Consider the following 17,634-nt stretch of genomic DNA (forward strand, 5'->3'; position numbering starts at 1 on the left):
GCTATTACTGACTCATGTAGTATTGCATATATGTAACACATAGCAATACTCTAGAGATTCGACTTACCGCACTTTAATGGATTTTGTATAACATAGGCAGTTCGTAAGTGTAAAACCTGAAGAGTGTGTTACATAGTGTTATAGGAAGGGGTTATAAATTAAGAAATCAAATAAAGTAGAGAAATGAGAGGTACAAGAGTGAAAAGGTGAGGTAAGCCTTTAATGGAACATGCTCAACAGGACTGGCCGCAGGTTAATGGAACTGCTGCTAGAAAATCCTAACTAGTTAACGGCCACCTGAAACCAAAACTTTTGTGTAGGTGCTAACTGTAGAAGATATTAAGCAGATTTTGCCAATGCAGTGTGGTAAACGTACTGATATAAAAATAAGTAGCCCATGAAGAAGAAAGAAACCAGTCAAGAGACTCATGTTCCACAACCATAATAGATTAACTTTGGCCCAGGTTGTGTATAACGTCTATGATGATGTTTTGTTTACTAATTACAGCAGTACACGTGTGAGCATAGATGTGAACACTAAGTACATAGTAAATTTTGCATGCAAATATAAACATGAAACTTGGAAACGAAAAAATAATGTTATGCTAATAATACTACCCTACATCATCTGCTGAATTAAATTAATTAATGTAATACCTTGTTAATATCATATAAATTAGGCGTCCTGATAAATTATTAGATGGGATAAATTTAGCCACATATAATAATTCAGATTCAACGCACGGTGTAATAGTTTCTGAAATTGTATAGTTGCTCTAAAGTTACTATATCTATTTTTCTTTAATAATTCACACCCATAATATTATTCCCTGTGTACATCGTTATTCTTTTTAATTATTGTTTTATTATAGGGCAATTGTTTCGTTTAGGTACCTCCCTAAGTAAACATACTTGATCTACCGTTACACAATATCTTTCAATGGCCTAAATGGTTTCCAGTTTTTTTTGGTAACATCTAAGTTTCATTGGCAATTGTTCTTGTATGTTTGTAGTTCCAGAACCTCCACTTTGATGCAACAAAGGAAGTATTTCTTCATCGGATAATGTAACAGTGTTATCAAATGGAAAAACAAACAAGTATTCGTAACAGCCAATGCTTTCCCTACTAATAAATGCAAGGAGCGTTCTAATGCAAACCAGATGAACAATTAGCCATTAGATCGGACCCAGGGGCCATCATTCCGTAACACTTTCGATTTCCAAAGCAGAAGTCACATACACTGATCAGACAGAACATTATGACCACAGACCTACTATACATATAAACACGTCCAGGCAATAGCGGCGTCACACGGCAAGGAATGACTGCTAGTCTGACACGCGCTTGTGCATGTACTATCAGTGACAATGTTGTTCGTTTGTAGAATAGGGAAGGCGCGCGATCTATCTACGTTGGGCTGAGTTCAGATTGTGATGGCCCAGAGGCCCGGCATGACCGTGCCGGGAACTGCGCGACTCACCGAGTTTTCGAGAAGTGCTGTGCTGAATGACTTCAAGAGGCAGCGAAACCAAGGTAAAACCAAGTCCTTCCGTCGTGAGGTTGGACGGCAACACCTTATTACAAAAGTCAGACTGCACAACCAGGACAGGTGGTGAACTGTGACGTAACTAAGATCAGACTTTATGGCTGCGCAGAGTACAAGTGTATCTCAGTACACAGAGCACCGAACACTCCTGACGAATCGCCTCCACAACTGCCGACGCACGGGTGTGCCAATGTTAGCACCTGGCATCGTCCACTACTACTGTAATGGGCACGTGACCGTCGACACAGGAGTTGGCCCAGTGGCAAAGCGTTTCACGGTCCGATGAATCCCAATACCTTCTTCATAATGCCGATGTGATGGCGCCAATCCATCGTCCTCCAGGTTAACAGCGCCTTGACACCTGTACTTCGGGATGGAGACAAGATGGCGACGGCTCCATTACGCTCTGGAGAACATTCACGTGAGCATCCGTGGGTCCAGTTTAGCTTGTGCAAGGCACCCTAACGGCTGGGAGTACACTGTTTGCAGACCAAGTACGTCCCATTATGACGATTACGTCTCCTGACAGCGGTGGGATTTTCAGCAAGATATTGCACCATGTCACAAGACCAGGAGTGTGGTGGAGTGGTTTGAGAAACAACCCGCCAGATCTGTACTCTACCGAATACACGTGGGATGTGATCGAACGTGGCTTCAGTGCTCATGGCTCCCCTTCCCGGAATTTACGGGAACTGGGTGACTTGTGCGTGCAGGTGTGGTGCCAACTCCCTCCGGCGACCTGCCAAGGTGTCACTGGTTCCTTGCCACGACGTGACAGCGCTGTCATCCGTGCCAAAGGTAGGCATACCGGCTATTAGGTAGGTCGTCACATGTTCTGTCTGATCAGTGTATGTGTAAAGCCTGTATGTAGCAAAGTTCATGGGCAACTGAAGCCAAATATATTCAAAACAAAATCCGTTTAAAACGTATGTTTATGATAATACTGCTGTAGAAATAAATAATGAAAGCGAACAGACTTTATATGATTTGGAATTATTAATAATACACCCACTACTTGATTTATACGGATTTATTTAATTGTTAGTATTTGTCCTGTTATAAGACAGATATTTAGACTATATAATATTGCGCTCTTCATTTAAATATATGTTCGTGGGCTATGAAAATATCGTTGCTTCATAAAGACGTAATAGTGTTCCAGATATACTCCCATCGGAAGTCAAGTGTGCTCTAGATAGCATGAAGAAGGGGACAGTGCCGGGTGATGATGAGCTCAGCGTTGACATCCTCAAACTGGCAGGAGAGGTAACAATAAATCACTTGGAAAAAGTATTTACTTCCTGCCTGCACTATGCTTCAATCCCACTATCGTGGAACAAGGCTAAGATTATTCTGATACACAAGAAAGGAAGTATTCACAATATTAAAAACTACCGTCCTATCAGCTGGCTCTCAATTTTGTACAAAATTTTCACAAAGATCTTGTTAAACCGAATTAGTTCCACCCTAGACTCAGCCCAACCTATAGAACAAGCTGGATTCCGAAGCAATTTTAGCACTTTTGACCACATTCTGACCGTTAGTGAAGTGATAAGCAGAGCGAATGAATACCAACTGCCTCTCTGCATTGCCTTTGTTGACTTTGAAAAGGCATTTGACTCCGTTAGCCATGTAGCTGTCCTCCAAGCTTTGAGTGAGCAAGGAGTGGGAGCAGCATACATTGAAGTGCTCAGGAAAATCTACGAGAATTCTTCAGCTTATGTAAACATCGGCGAATCAACTCAAGAATTCCGCATCATGAGGGGTGTCAAGCAAGGCGATCCCATCTCCCCAAAACTGTTATCTGCTGTATTGGAAATGGCTATGTCAAAGCTGAGCTGGGAAGGTAAGGGGATTAGAATTAATGGAAGAAGGCTTACCAACTTGAGATTTGCTGATGATATTGCCTTACTGGACAAAGACTTCGCAGAGCTCCAAAACTTAGTTACAGATCTTGCATCGGAATGTCAGCTGGTTGGCTTGAACATGAACCTTTCCGAAACAAAAGTAATATCTAACAAATGGGTCCCAGCTGGAGATGTGAAAGTCAAGGACAGTCTACTAGAAGAGGTCAGTGAATATGTCTACCTTGGCCAGATTATAAATATGAAGGGAGACATAAGGACAGCAATCCATCGAGGCATCAAGCTTGGCTGGAAAGCATTTGGGAAGAATTCAAAAGTATTCAGATCAAAAATGCCAGTAAATCTGAAGAAAGCAGTATTTGATCAATGCATTCTTCCTGTGATGACGTATGGCTGCGAAACATGGACACTGAACTCATTCACAAAAGGGAAACTTAGGACAGCACAGAGAGCCATGGAGAGATCAATGCTGGGCTATACAAGAAAGGACAGGAAAAGGGCAGATGACATCCGGTCTGTGACGAAGGTTAATGACATCTTAGAGAGAGTAGGTTCCTTGAAATGGCAGTGGTCTGGCCACGTTGCAAGAAGAAAAGACAACAGATGGACGAAGCTAGTACTGGAGTGGAGTCCGAGAGAGCACCGGAGGCCTAGAGGAAGACCACCAGACAGATGGGACAAAGACATCAAGGAGATCGCTGGTAACACCTGGCAGAGAACTGCCCAAGACCGTCCCACTTGGAGAAGACTTCTGAAAGCCTACCTGAATCCTCAATCCACGACTCGAAGAGGCCACATCATCTAATGATTGAATTGGCTGATGATGATGATGATAATGATGATGATGATAAACCAGAAAACTAAAACAAATAGTTGGAATATTGAAAAAAACTGAGAAGTTAAAAAAACAGATTTTGCTACTAGAGTAAGCATTGTTACTAATTTCAGTAATGCTTTAACATCGCTGTGCCGTTTTTGATACGTCTTGGAGTTGCTCACCATGTTCAGATCCATTATTCCAGCATCAAGGTCTTTCTTCCATTCTTTTCTACTTGTGTAGCGCTCCACATAAGCTGTCGCTTCCTTCGTTTTCTGCGTTTTCTTCGTTTTCTTCCTGCAGGGAATACACGAACAGCACAAGATGCTCCGTAGCACCTGAGAAGCCAAAACAAAATCACTATACGCGTAAACCAGTGCCTATACATTAAGACAACGATGACGCCGCCTCAAACGTGGACTACATAGCAATCAGAAAGTTGAGGTTTTTTTTTTTGTGGACTGGCTCTGACAAGGATTTGACCCTAGCCTCAGTTTGTTGGAATAATCTCTTGAAACTGGAGAATCTGCGTTAACAGACGTATTTATTCCAAACGTTGAGAAAAAATGAATTGTATACTTCGATCAATGCTTCACGTTCAGTGGGACTGTGGTGAAGTGCAATATCGAACAGTGCGGGTATGTATAAGTTTCCGAATTGATTTTATGTTACATCAAGTGAGGAGTTATGAGATACAATGGAGGCTCACTCAGTATCCTCCTGCTTCATTTATCCCAGGCGAACTGGAATTCCACATTACCAAGCCGTAGCACAGTGTCAGTGTTCAGGACGTCCACGACGAATGGCAGCTGCAGTTAACTCCGAGATAATATCTGGAGTGTCATATTAACAAGTGAGGTACATTTCCTTATCCGAGCAGAGTTAGACAGGAGAGACGTAAGAATTTTAACTCTCAGCATTATTTCCAATCATAATTTTCATGGTCCTTCAGTGGCATATTCGGTCAGCCGTAGACAACAGAGACAGCGTGCTACAAGAAATCCATCTAAAAAAATGTGTGTGCTGCTTCGATTTCCGAAACGTGATCCTAACTAGATAGGCGTGTCACCTGTAGAAGGTACTTTGTTATTAGGTCAGGCAGACTCGACTCTAAAGGGCGTGCCGCTGTACTGCTACGGCAGGAATTACTTTCTCGGATATACACATTAGTTTCCCTACTGCAGGACTGCAGATATCGGTAGCACGAATTAAATTACGTTCTGTATTATGCACCCCGTTAGCCGGTTTTTAATACCCGAGAAGTGAGAGAGGTGAAGTAAGAGTGGAAAGTACTGTTGCTCCAACTTGAGCAACCGACGGTGCTCTGCGGGAATTGCAGCGCTCACACCTCTGTTTAGGGACATTCGTCTACAAGAGACCCAGGACAGAGCTCACCTAATGTAATGGAAGACAGTCACCACATAGTCCTCAACGACGGCTCTCCTGTCCTGGAGTCTCTCGCCGCAATAGTGGCTCACGTAATAGTTGCCACCAAAAATGAATATTTGTACTCGGTCAATATTGCATATTGCATCAAAACTCAGGATAAGGTAACTTTTCCTGTTATTTTGGCGATGGAAGCGACAGCAAAAGACGTGGAATTCTTTCCTAAAAGTCACTGGAACATAGATAACAAAAACTGGCACTCTTTCAAAAAGTAATAATACAGTTGCTGAAGTAAGTTTACCAGAGACCGGCTCAGTGTAAGTATCTTACTACACATTCTTTAGAGTATTAAATGCGAAAGACATCTAGTATCAAAAGCGACATTTGACTTAGTTACATGTTAAGAACTCCGTGGTACGGTGGAGTACGGAATACTCACCAGTGACTGCTGAACGTCGTCTAGAACGTAAGAAGAGTAAAATCTTCTCATCTGTGGAAGATCACCCGTGAAACTGGGATGTAAATGCTCGAACTAACATGTTTTAAAAATTGTGAAAACCTCTTAACTGGAGAAATTCCCCCCAGCAGTCATCGCATTGATCATTTCCTAAGACCCCCGTCTCAGATGAAAGAGATAAATTATATACGGAAGTCCTCTACGAATTCAGTCCTTGGAGTGGATTATGTGCACTGTCCTGTGCTCTCTCTCGCGACAAATCGTCCCTTCACGACTTTTCTACGAACCTTGTCGACATCTGAATCAGAGTCTGCTTCCTCCCTGAACAGTTCAAATAATGGTTCCAGTTCCCTAATCTAAATCGGTGCCTGGAAGTCCAACTTCCTACATACCTATCCCGTTGTCAGCTTGTCGGCGTTTACTAAAAGAGCTCTTGAAAGACTTACTTTGTTTTGTGTTCATATCTTTCCAAAGCGGAGGACCAAGTGAGTATGAATAAAAAAAATTACTCATACAAACTCAAGAGGACTCCCTAAACGCTCAGATCAGCGCACTGCTCTGTTTTTAATGTACACACGAGACATGAAGAACATCATTACACCAGAGGTTAAATCTCTCTAGTATTCAAATGATTTATCGCTTTTCTTCTACACTTGAAGACCAAATCTCTATGCCTAATGTCAGGCAGAGCCATTTACACCTTCAATGACTATATGACTGCCAACGACCTAACAGTTTGACTAAGCAATTTTCTACAGTTGTCATCAGCCCACTCTGTAACCACGAAAAGAAACAGCATTAACGCAATGAGACCTGCAGCTGGAACTTGACGGTGTGACCACTGTAACTCTGTCTTTGTCCGCTGCATCCTCGATTAGAATGATCGTTATACCATACCATTGCGAAATGGGCACTTCATCAGTTTGACTTACAAGGGGAGGCCACCAATTGTGAAATTCAGATTCGATTCATGCTGCGCATAATAAAAGCTCATGGCCCGAGGTGTAATGTGGCAAAGTACCAAGATGCACTTCTCAGCCGTTGTCGGGAAAATCGACAGTTAAAACAAACCGTTGCGGCGAAGTGCTCTCTACGATTAATAATTTTCTACAGCGTCGTGGCGCAGCGGTAAGCGCTCGGGTTCGTAGTCCTAAGGTCGCCGGATCGAATCTCGCGCTATGCAACTTTTTTTATTATTTGTTTTTTGTAATTCAAATTTACACACACACACACACACACACACACACACACACACACACACACACACACAGTCATTCCTCCAAGGTGCACTCCTCTCGTCCAACCGTGTGACGTGTATTTTTACCGGCAAATAAAAAATTTGATCAAGCGCCTTCAAAATTGTGCTTTTTTAATCGAGCGAAACCGTGACATCAACTCCAGAGACGATTGTATAAAAATCCAATCCATCGTCCACCACCAATTGTCTTCTCCGATATTTGCCGATATGATACGATACGTGTGGTATGTATCAAACCAGACGAACGATAGAACAATTTTTCAGAATGTCAATCAGGTGTGTTTCCCAACAGATAATTTAAAAAATAATAGTTCTTGTAAGAACGCATCATTTATCAGATGTGCTTGATGTCGTGCTGTTTTCTGCTTTCCATGTTTCTATGATAACTGTCACTGTGGTTCGTGCGATACTCCAGCTACTTCTGGTCACTAATTGTTAATTATGTGCGAGTGTATACCGAACTTTTCAATAAATTGTATCCACTTGAATATTATTTGTAATATTATATATATATATATATATATATATATATATATATATATATATATATATATACTCCTGGAAATGGAAAAAAGAACACATTGACACCGGTGTGTCAGACCCACCATACTTGCTCCGGGCACTGCGAGAGGGCTGTACAAGCAATGATCACACGCACGGCACAGCGGACACACCAGGAACCGCGGTGTTGGCCGTCGAATGGCGCTAGCTGCGCAGCATTTGTGCACCGCCGCCGTCAGTGTCAGCCAGTTTGCCGTGGCATACGGAGCTCCATCGCAGTCTTTAACACTGGTAGCATGCCGCGACAGCGTGGACGTGAACCGTATGTGCAGTTGACGGACTTTGAGCGAGGGCCTATAGTGGGCATGCGGGAGGCCAGGTGGACGTACCGCCGAATCGCTCAACACGTGGGGCGTGAGGTCTCCACAGTACATCGATGTTGTCGCCAGTGGTCGGCGGAAGGTGCACGTGCCCGTCGACCTGGGACCGGACCGCAGCGACGCACGGATGCACGCCAAGACCGTAGGATCCTACGCAGTGCCGTAGGGGACCGCACCGCCACTTCCCAGCAAATTAGGGACACTGTTGCTCCTGGGGTATCGGCGATGACCATTCGCAACCGTCTCCATGAAGCTGGGCTACGGTCCCGCACACCGTTAGGCCGTCTTCCGCTCACGCCCCAACATCGTGCAGCCCGCCTCCGGTGGTGTCGCGACAGGCGTGAATGGAGGGACGAATGGAGACGTGTCGTCTTCAGCGATGAGAGTCGCTTCTGCCTTGGTGCCAATGATGGTCGTATGCGTGTTTGGTGCCGTGCAGGTGAGCGCCACAATCAGGACTGCATACGACCGAGGCACACAGGGCCAACACCCGGCATCATGGTGTGGGGAGCGATCTCCTACACTGGCCGTACACCACCGGTGATCGTCGAGGGGACACTGAATAGTGCACGGTACATCCAAACCGTCATCGAACCCATCGTTCTACCATTCCTAGACCGGCAAGGGAACTTGCTGTTCCAACAGGACAATGCACGTCCGCATGTATCCAGTGCCACCAAACGTGCTCTAGAAGGTGTAAGTCAACTACCCTGGCCAGCAAGATCTCCGGATCTGTCCCCCATTGAGCATGTTTGGGACTGGATGAAGCGTCGTCTCACGCGGTCTGCACGTCCAGCACGAACGCTGGTCCAACTGAGGCGCCAGGTGGAAATGGCATGGCAAGCCGTTCCACAGGACTACATCCAGCATCTCTACGATCGTCTCCATGGGAGAATAGCAGCCTGCATTGCTGCGAAAGGTGGATATACACTGTACTAGTGCCGACATTGTGCATGCTCTGTTGCCTGTCTCTATGTGCCTGTGGTTCTGTCAGTGTGATCATGTGATGTATCTGACCCCAGGAATGTGTCAATAAAGTTTCCCCTTCCTGGGACAATGAATTCACGGTGTTCTTATTTCAATTTCCAGGAGTATATATATATATATATATATATATATATATATATATATATATATATATATATATATATGTGTGTGTGTGTGTGTGTGTGTGTGTGTGTGTATGTATGTGTGTGTATACATTTGAATTACAAAAAACAAATACTAAAAAAAAAATGTTTCATGGCGCGAGATTCGATCCGTCGACATCCGTCGACCTTCGGTTTACGAACCCGAGCGCTTACCGCTGCGCCACGACGCTGTAGACAATTATTAATCGTAGTGAGTATTTCACCGCAACAGGTTCTTTTAACTGTCGATTTTCTCGACAAAGGCTGAGAAGTGCCTTGCCACATTACACCTCGGGCCATGAGCTTTTATTATGCGCAGTATGAATCGAATCTGAATTTCACAATTGGCGGCCTCCCCTTGTTAGTAGAATTCGGGTGCAGGCTTGTGGGCCTTGGAGAAATGCGATCAACTTACAAGAATGTCTTACTGGGAGAAGTTGTTGAAGCTCTACTGCATGTCGACGTCAGTACTTCGAGAAATATTTTTGTGGCCAAGTAGGGCAGCAGCCCAATACAGACTAATCACGCTCCTGCGACAAATGAGGGTGTCTTCCACACACAAGGTCTGCGTTGGAAATGAGGAGTGTCTGCCCTCTGCTAGTGAAAGCATTAGGCTCAGTGCACAGTATCTACAGTCAGGTTCAAACAGATACATCCATAGACCAACTTAGAAATCCATTCCGGTATCAGGTGTAAAATCTCGGTAGTCACTATTTACAGTACGATGAAAAATTGCTTTGGCACAATGAGTTCCAGTTTCGTTGCCTACTTGAAACTTTACTGACGCACTTTGTTCACTTTTATATTGATTGCTTTTAATTTCAAGAAACTGCAGCAGAAAGTTGCGTATTACTTCCCCCGCAGCTGAAGTATTCCTAAGAACTTCGTCTGCCGCCACCTTGTTCATATTTTACTGCAGAAGCGGCAGCGATTCGAGAGGCTCTGGCATTAGGTATTTATGCGGGGCTCCAGAACCTGCTGAAGTCTAGGAATCAGAAAGCGTGTTCCATTCTATTCAGACTAGAGTGTAACAGTAAGATGAATATTCAGGTATTTGAAATTTTACGATAAGCATTGAGAAATAAACAAAAGGCATGAAAATTTCATTCCAGTGGGCCCCAGGTCATGTATGGCTGGCTTAGGAGACTTAGTTGCAAAGCTGGCGAAGAATTCCAATGGTTCTGGATGTGCGATGAACGTCGTTCTACCGTCCTCAGATTTCCAGCTGTGGGCGACACTGCGATCCAGCCAGTAATTAGAAGGTTCTTCTGTCTTCGAGACTTTCAGCCTAGCAGGAAGCTGAAAACTATCTTGGTACTTATTCGTATGAACCATAAGTTCATCCTAACCACTTACATTTGGTAGATGTCAGGGATATCCGTTTCTGCGAGTGACAGAACACACAAGAAAGAAGGAGACGCAAGTAACCATCTGTTTACCTACAAGTACTTGGAACTACATCAAAACTCTTTAATGCAAAACCTTGTGAAACTGATGAATCCCATTCCAACAAGTGCTCATGTTTTGTTATATCATAGGGATCCTCAAATATCTTCCTCACTCCTTCTGATGCGTTTACGCTACATCATAATTTTATATTCTTCTAGCTCAGAAAAGTAAGTAAATTCGCTGTCCTCGATTGTGGCCTTACTTCACACCGCTTTCTTTCTGTTCATCACGTACTTTCGTTTCTGCAAGCTCCCAGTAGGTTGACTGAAGAAACGTGTTTGTCGCAGCGTTAGCATGGTGTTAAGAAATAGAGGTAATTTCTGTACTTTTGGACTGGATTGACTATAGAAAATGCTTCAAAATGTTAATATACCCTTCGCTATAGAGAAAGAGATCATTTACTTCCTCAAAACAACACAGCGATGCTGTTTATAGGTGTAGCGCTATGTCTCCATTCTGCACATTCACAGCAGAGAATACTAGACGTAGAAGACAGCGAAGAAGAGAAGGTGGATTATGATGACAAAGATTACGCATTTCCAATGAGGTAACGCAACAGAACACCAAAGCCTATGCCAACGGAACATTAAGGATGTTTCATATAGTACATCTACCTGAGATGTTGAATAAAACTTGTAATAGTTGATTCTGATTGCGTTGCCTGGTTTTAAGGATACCTGTCCGAGGTCAGGCATAGAGATTTGGCCTTTAAGTGTAGAAAAAGGCAAAATCATCTGCATGCTGGAGAGCTTTAACCTCTTGTGTAATGATGTTCTTCATATCACATTTGTGTAGTGCACTAAATGCAAAATACTTTTTAGTTTCAGAGAAAGAGAAAGAAGAAACTATTTTTTGAGTTCCATAACAAATAGAGTCAACGACCTCGCCGCAGTGAAGACACCGGTTCCCGTCAGATCACCGAAGTCAAGCGCTGTCGGGCTTGGCTAGCACTTGGATGGGCGACCATGCGGTCTGCCGTGCGCTGTTGGCAAGCGGGGTGCACTCAGCCCTTGTGAGGCAAACTGAAGAGCTACTTGTTTGAGAAATAGCGGCTCCGGTCTTGTAGAGTGACACACGGCCGGGAGAGCGGTGTGCTGACCCCATGCCCCTCCATATCCACATCCAGTGACGCCTGTGGTCTTAGAATGACACGGCGGCCGGTCGGTAGCATTCGGCCTTCATAGCCTGTTCGGATGAAGAGAGAGAGAGAGAGAGAGAGAGAGAGAGAGAGAGAGAGAGAGAGAGATACAGCAAATAGAAGAAACAGTATAAAGGACCATATACATAGGGACTTGCAAAAGTAACTGACACATGTCGGCCCATGCTTGTGCAACAAGTGTGACGCGTTGTCAGAAGACAGTACATGCTCCGGGTATCTTGCAGACACAGTTCTCCAGTGATACAGATAACAAGTGAGAGTGAAATCACGCGACAGCTGGACACGTACTCCAAGTTTGAATTACGCGGGACAGTACGATCATTGTGGGCATAACGTCTGACACACAGGTTAGCCGTGAATTCTGACGCTCTATGGACTACATTCAATATCGCGTTCAGCAATAGTGAAATTCTGCCAACAGTTTGACCAAAGCCGGACAGATGAGGGTCATGCTGATCGCCAATGGAGGCCATCGACTTGTACGTCTACGATAGACGACAATGTGAAGGTATCGAGGAACTGATTCACACCAGTCACAAATTTTCCGACGATGAAGACATTTACACAGCTGTTCTACAATGACTGCGTGACCAGGAGCGGGTTTCTATGGTCGAGAAAGTGAGCGACTGTTAAAACATTTCGAGTCTTGCTTACAGAGCTTTTATGACCGTGTTGCAAAACATTGTCATGTATCTGTGTTTGTTTGAAGTTTAATGCAGCAATCAATATAATATACTTGGCGTGACATAACAACGTGCAACGTACATTCTGAAGATGCTGGAGTGAACAATTTTCTGATAGTATTTTATGACATAATAATTACCTAACATTTTGCGGTACTTACGTAAAACTGTTTATATATTTCAGTTGTCAGATTACAAATAAAATATCTAAAGAAAATCCGTGAAAATATGTCATTATTAGGATGTAAAACGAGTTTTATGAATGATGTAGCATATATGAGTACACTTGCCCTAATACTTTTATGATTCATAATATTTTTTTTAAAAATTTGTTATTTCAGTCTTATTCGGCCCCAGAACATTTAATTGACAACCAATACAAAATTTTCGTTCTCAAAACCCAAGCTCAGAACCGAGGAGAATAAATAAAGCCCCTGTTTGAAATTTTAGGCTTTCCCAGAGTAATCAGATTCGAAAGTCTCCTCAGAGGCCTGTATATTACGAAGACCTGCAACCTTGACATCAGTTTTCAACAGGACTCAGCAACAAGGGTTCTGATAAGGATGGCGAACAGCTGGATCGCCGAATTACTGAAGAAGTTGATTTTATAATGCGGCAGCCAACATGAGGTGTCATTCAAGAAAGCCCTTATATGCTTTACACGAAATAATAATGTGATTGTACGGAATATGGTTTGTTATTTATAAGGGAATACTCTTGTTAATCTCTGTGTGTATGCATTTCATTCTCTCTTGAATACTACTTGGTGTTTTCTGACAACATTTGATATGTGAAGATTCCTTAGCTCTAAGTATTGAATATAAGTGAAACAGCAAATTAATTTAAACCATTGTATACATTATTTATACTATGTTTTCTCTGCATATATGAGTCGACATTTGTACCACGCAGTTTGCAGTTTGGCTCAGTAAACCCAAGCGAAATAATGTAGTAATAATAAAATTAATAAAAATGCAACAAAGTAAAGGCTCTCTCTCTCTCTCTCTCTCTCTCTCTCTCTCTCTCTCTCTCTGTGTGTGTGTGTGTGTGTGTGTGTGTGTGTTGGCTGTCCTACCTACGCCTTCTTCATATATCTCAATTCTTTACTTCCTCTGCTCCCCACTCGACTTGAGAGGACTAATAAGAATGTCGTTAGATTAACGACCCCAAGAGGGAAAGGAAACCGGTGCATCAAATGTATCTAATGACTAGCAGCCCACATCTGATGTCTTAATGATATACAAAGTATTCTTTGAGTTATGGCTGAGAAAGAAGAGAAGGCCGTGTTGGTGAAGTGGTTAACGCGTTGGAGTTTCATATATCACGAGCTGCTGAGATCCTCATTCAACGTTTTCACCTGATTTTTATTCATTTTCTCAGTCCACTTCAAGCAGTTGCCGGAATGGTTCACCTGAAAACGTTATGATCCGTTTATTGGTACACCTTTGTCCGATCCGAACGTCGACGAGACGTCAAAAGCAAATTTTCGTTTCTACATATCTAGTACATCACAAAGTAGGATAAAGTTTGAGCGCGGTTCTAGAAATTCCTTTAGTCAGCTAGCAACTTTTTGGATCCTTAATCGATAGCTTGGATATAGAGTAATCAAGTTTGCCTCATCTTAATTCCTTCCTTCAGCCTACTAAAAACATTTCCTGTTTTATTTTGAGTTGAAAAGTAAAGAATAAAGGTAATGCCTCATAAGGTAAAACTGCCAAGGTTATCATTGATATCCATCCAACTTTCCTGAGTTCATGTTGTCTCCCTGAGGTACTAGACATACCCTAGCAGCAGTAACCCTAATCAGTTTCTTTCACTGAATAATTCAATTATGAATCTATCGTTATCAAACATTTGAGACTCGAAAAATAAGTTCTAGTTGCGTTAACTGTAAGTCCTCATCCGTGTTACACCAGTTCTCAGTTTGCTCCCGTCGCAGAATGAGGAAATTCTGTGGTCTTTCAGCTCGTTTTGTGTAGTCATAGATCTTGTAATTTATATGCACATCACACTTAAGCACGTTTACATAATTATATTTGAGTTACGCCTTTGGTGTTATTGATATATCACTGCATCCAAATTAGAACACTGAAGATTGTAAACTCGGCAACACGCAAATAAAAGTTAGAAAATCGAAATTGTGTCGTTATTGCTCATACTTACACCCAAACCTCCAGATATCAGACACACAGATCGGTACCAAACGTTGTGTTGTCAATAGAGTACCAACCAAATCTCCGATTTAGTTCGTGCTGGGTGCGGTCGTCCAATAGAACATTCATGAACGTAATTAATAGTAACACAAGCACAATCGAGTATAGGAGAAGCGTATCTGTGATAAAACGGCGCAGAGAGCTGTGGTAGGTGAGTGCCTAAGGCGTTAGCTGCTCGTATTAAACGTCCCGAGTTCGAAGCCCACTGATGGCAATACTTTTTAAAACAGTTTACGCGTGAAATTGTTATAAGGGATAACATATTCCTGACATGTAAAAGGACGTTTCGGAGTTTGTAGTAATGTTAATTTTGCTGGCCACCATATCCCGTTACTACACTCCAGGAACCAAGGAAAGCGTAAGGGGGGGGGGGGGGCAACGAACATAGTTTATTTATTTTCCTTTTCTCTCATTAATACCACCGAGAATAGCTGGTTGATACTGTATCGACACACAACGTTTGGTATTGATCTAACTGTTTCACACCTGGAGGTTTGGGTGTCAGTGATAAAATGCTATGAAAGGGGGGAGGATAATCACATAGAGCCGACGACGATGTAGTTCGGCCACACATGTTGCAAGGTCTTGACTTCCAACGCCTAAAAAAACATATGTGACATATTTTTCTGAACCTGTAAACCACTATAACACGTTCGGAAATACTTCACTTTAATGATAATGCTAAGCCGAGAATCACAGCCAGTACGAACGTTCTTAATACGGACTATTTCACTTCAATCTCCCACTACGTATGGTCGTAAGTAGTGGAAAACAAACTACTGATACTGTCAAGGAATAGTGATGATGATACAACAACTGTGTTTTTTTTATTTACTTATTCTTAGCATTCTTCTCACATGCATCTGACAACGTATTTGCATTCCCTTCAACCTTCTTGTGGAATGAACCCAATCACTGACGGTAATAAGGCAAGTTGGTTCGTACATCCAGAGAAAACTGTTTATTTAATTTGGGTGCTCGTTTTGCTATTGCAGTTTTAAATTTACGTTGAAAACGATTCCATAATTACTGGACATAATTCTGTGAGTTCTGACCCTTAAAAAAAAGCGATCTATTTGGATAGAACGTAAAGCGAAGAAATTATCTACGATGGCGTTAGGTGGGAGGGTTCCGGATGAGACATTTAACTGACTTATTTGCTTGGGATGTATGTTTAATGCTGTTTGCAGAAACGTGTACACACATGAGATGGAACCGCGCGACCGCTACGGTCGCAGGTTCGAATCCTGCCTCGGGCATGGATGTGTGTGTTGTCCTTAGGTTAGTTAGGCTTAACTAGTTCTAAGTTCTAGGGGACTGATGACCTCAGATGTTAAGTCCCATAGTGCTCAGAGCCATTTGAACACATGAGATGGAGTTCAAATTTAGCAACGTGCATTATCGATTACCGTATGTGCACTGTGGACTTGTGGAAACAGTTTCACACGAACTAGCACAAACAGTATACGTTGCTCGCATTGGCTGTTTGGTGGAACTCAACGAGCTCATACTGTGACCACTGCAAGTTGTACTCCACTGAAGATGCGTAAGTTGATTGCAAATCAGCTTAAATAGTGGGAATTATCTATCAGTCACTTCGTTGGCCATACTGGCACAGAAATGCAAGACGATAAAGGAGGACCATATCGCTGAATTCGATTTTCCGAAAATCACTACAGATCGTAATTCGGATGCTGCTTTCAGTCATTGCATGAACGTGGAAGTGTTAGTTTTGAGACAAGTATTCAGGATATAGGAAATCAACTGAAATCCCTTGCCAGAGGAAACGCATCAAGGACGGATGAGAAGCTGGGACATTCCACAGAGGTCACTCAAAGAAGTTGCACCCCTTCGATTACCACTTTATTATAGGTCGCTGGAGCAATAAGGTAGCTGGAGCAACTGACGGTACCAAGCGATGAGACAAGAAGCGTAGGTCAATCCAGTTTTCAGGAGCAGTCGCCAGGCAGACTAACATGATAATACGGCGCTACTGACAACGTCCGTCTGTTGTAGATCTGTGGAACAAGTTTTATACTCACTCATATGGACGTTTCAGCAGAAAGAAAATCTGTAAAAGTCTTCTGCAGACAGAGATCTTGACCGACTTAACTGATAGTTCGGAAGCTGAGTCAACCTGTAATCATATACCATCGGGATTTTTCTCACTATGTATGCATGCTATTTTAAAAAGTTTCAAATATTCTTGCAGGATGTAGTATTATTCAAAACTGGAAGAAGAAAATAATGACGTGTTCCGAAACAAGAACATACTGAGATATAGATGGTTGAATATCCCCAGTTCGCAGTCTCCGTTATATTTACAAGTAAGACGGCATTCTCATGTGATGGCACAGTAAACTACGGCGGTACGGTCGTGTGGGCTGATGCCATTCCTGCTGCAAACGTAGCTTTGTGGGGTCGTGATTGCTTCAGCATCAGTTAATGCGCAGTAGTTGCAGGTGACAGACTCATTGAGCGAGACACTTATCCAAACAGGTTAACAAGTGCTTTGTATTACCGATTACCAGTCCTATTGCAGAACTGTGTACAGCGGGGCACCATACCGCATCGTTTCTTAGGCGATATCCTCGCCGAGTAGGTGCGGTATCATGTCCCCATCATTCACCGGAGACGAATGTGCCGGATTTCTGGCTGTGGAGGCATTTAAGGTCATCGTTGTATGCCCAGTCCATCGACAAAGTGCGAACGTAACAGGAGCGTGTGACCAACGCATCTAACGCAATCCGGACAGAGGCAGGTGTATTTGAAAGAGAGTGTGCTTAACA

Source organism: Schistocerca cancellata, chromosome 7 (assembly GCF_023864275.1).
Source record: "Schistocerca cancellata isolate TAMUIC-IGC-003103 chromosome 7, iqSchCanc2.1, whole genome shotgun sequence".
NCBI classification, from domain to species: domain Eukaryota; kingdom Metazoa; phylum Arthropoda; class Insecta; order Orthoptera; family Acrididae; genus Schistocerca; species Schistocerca cancellata.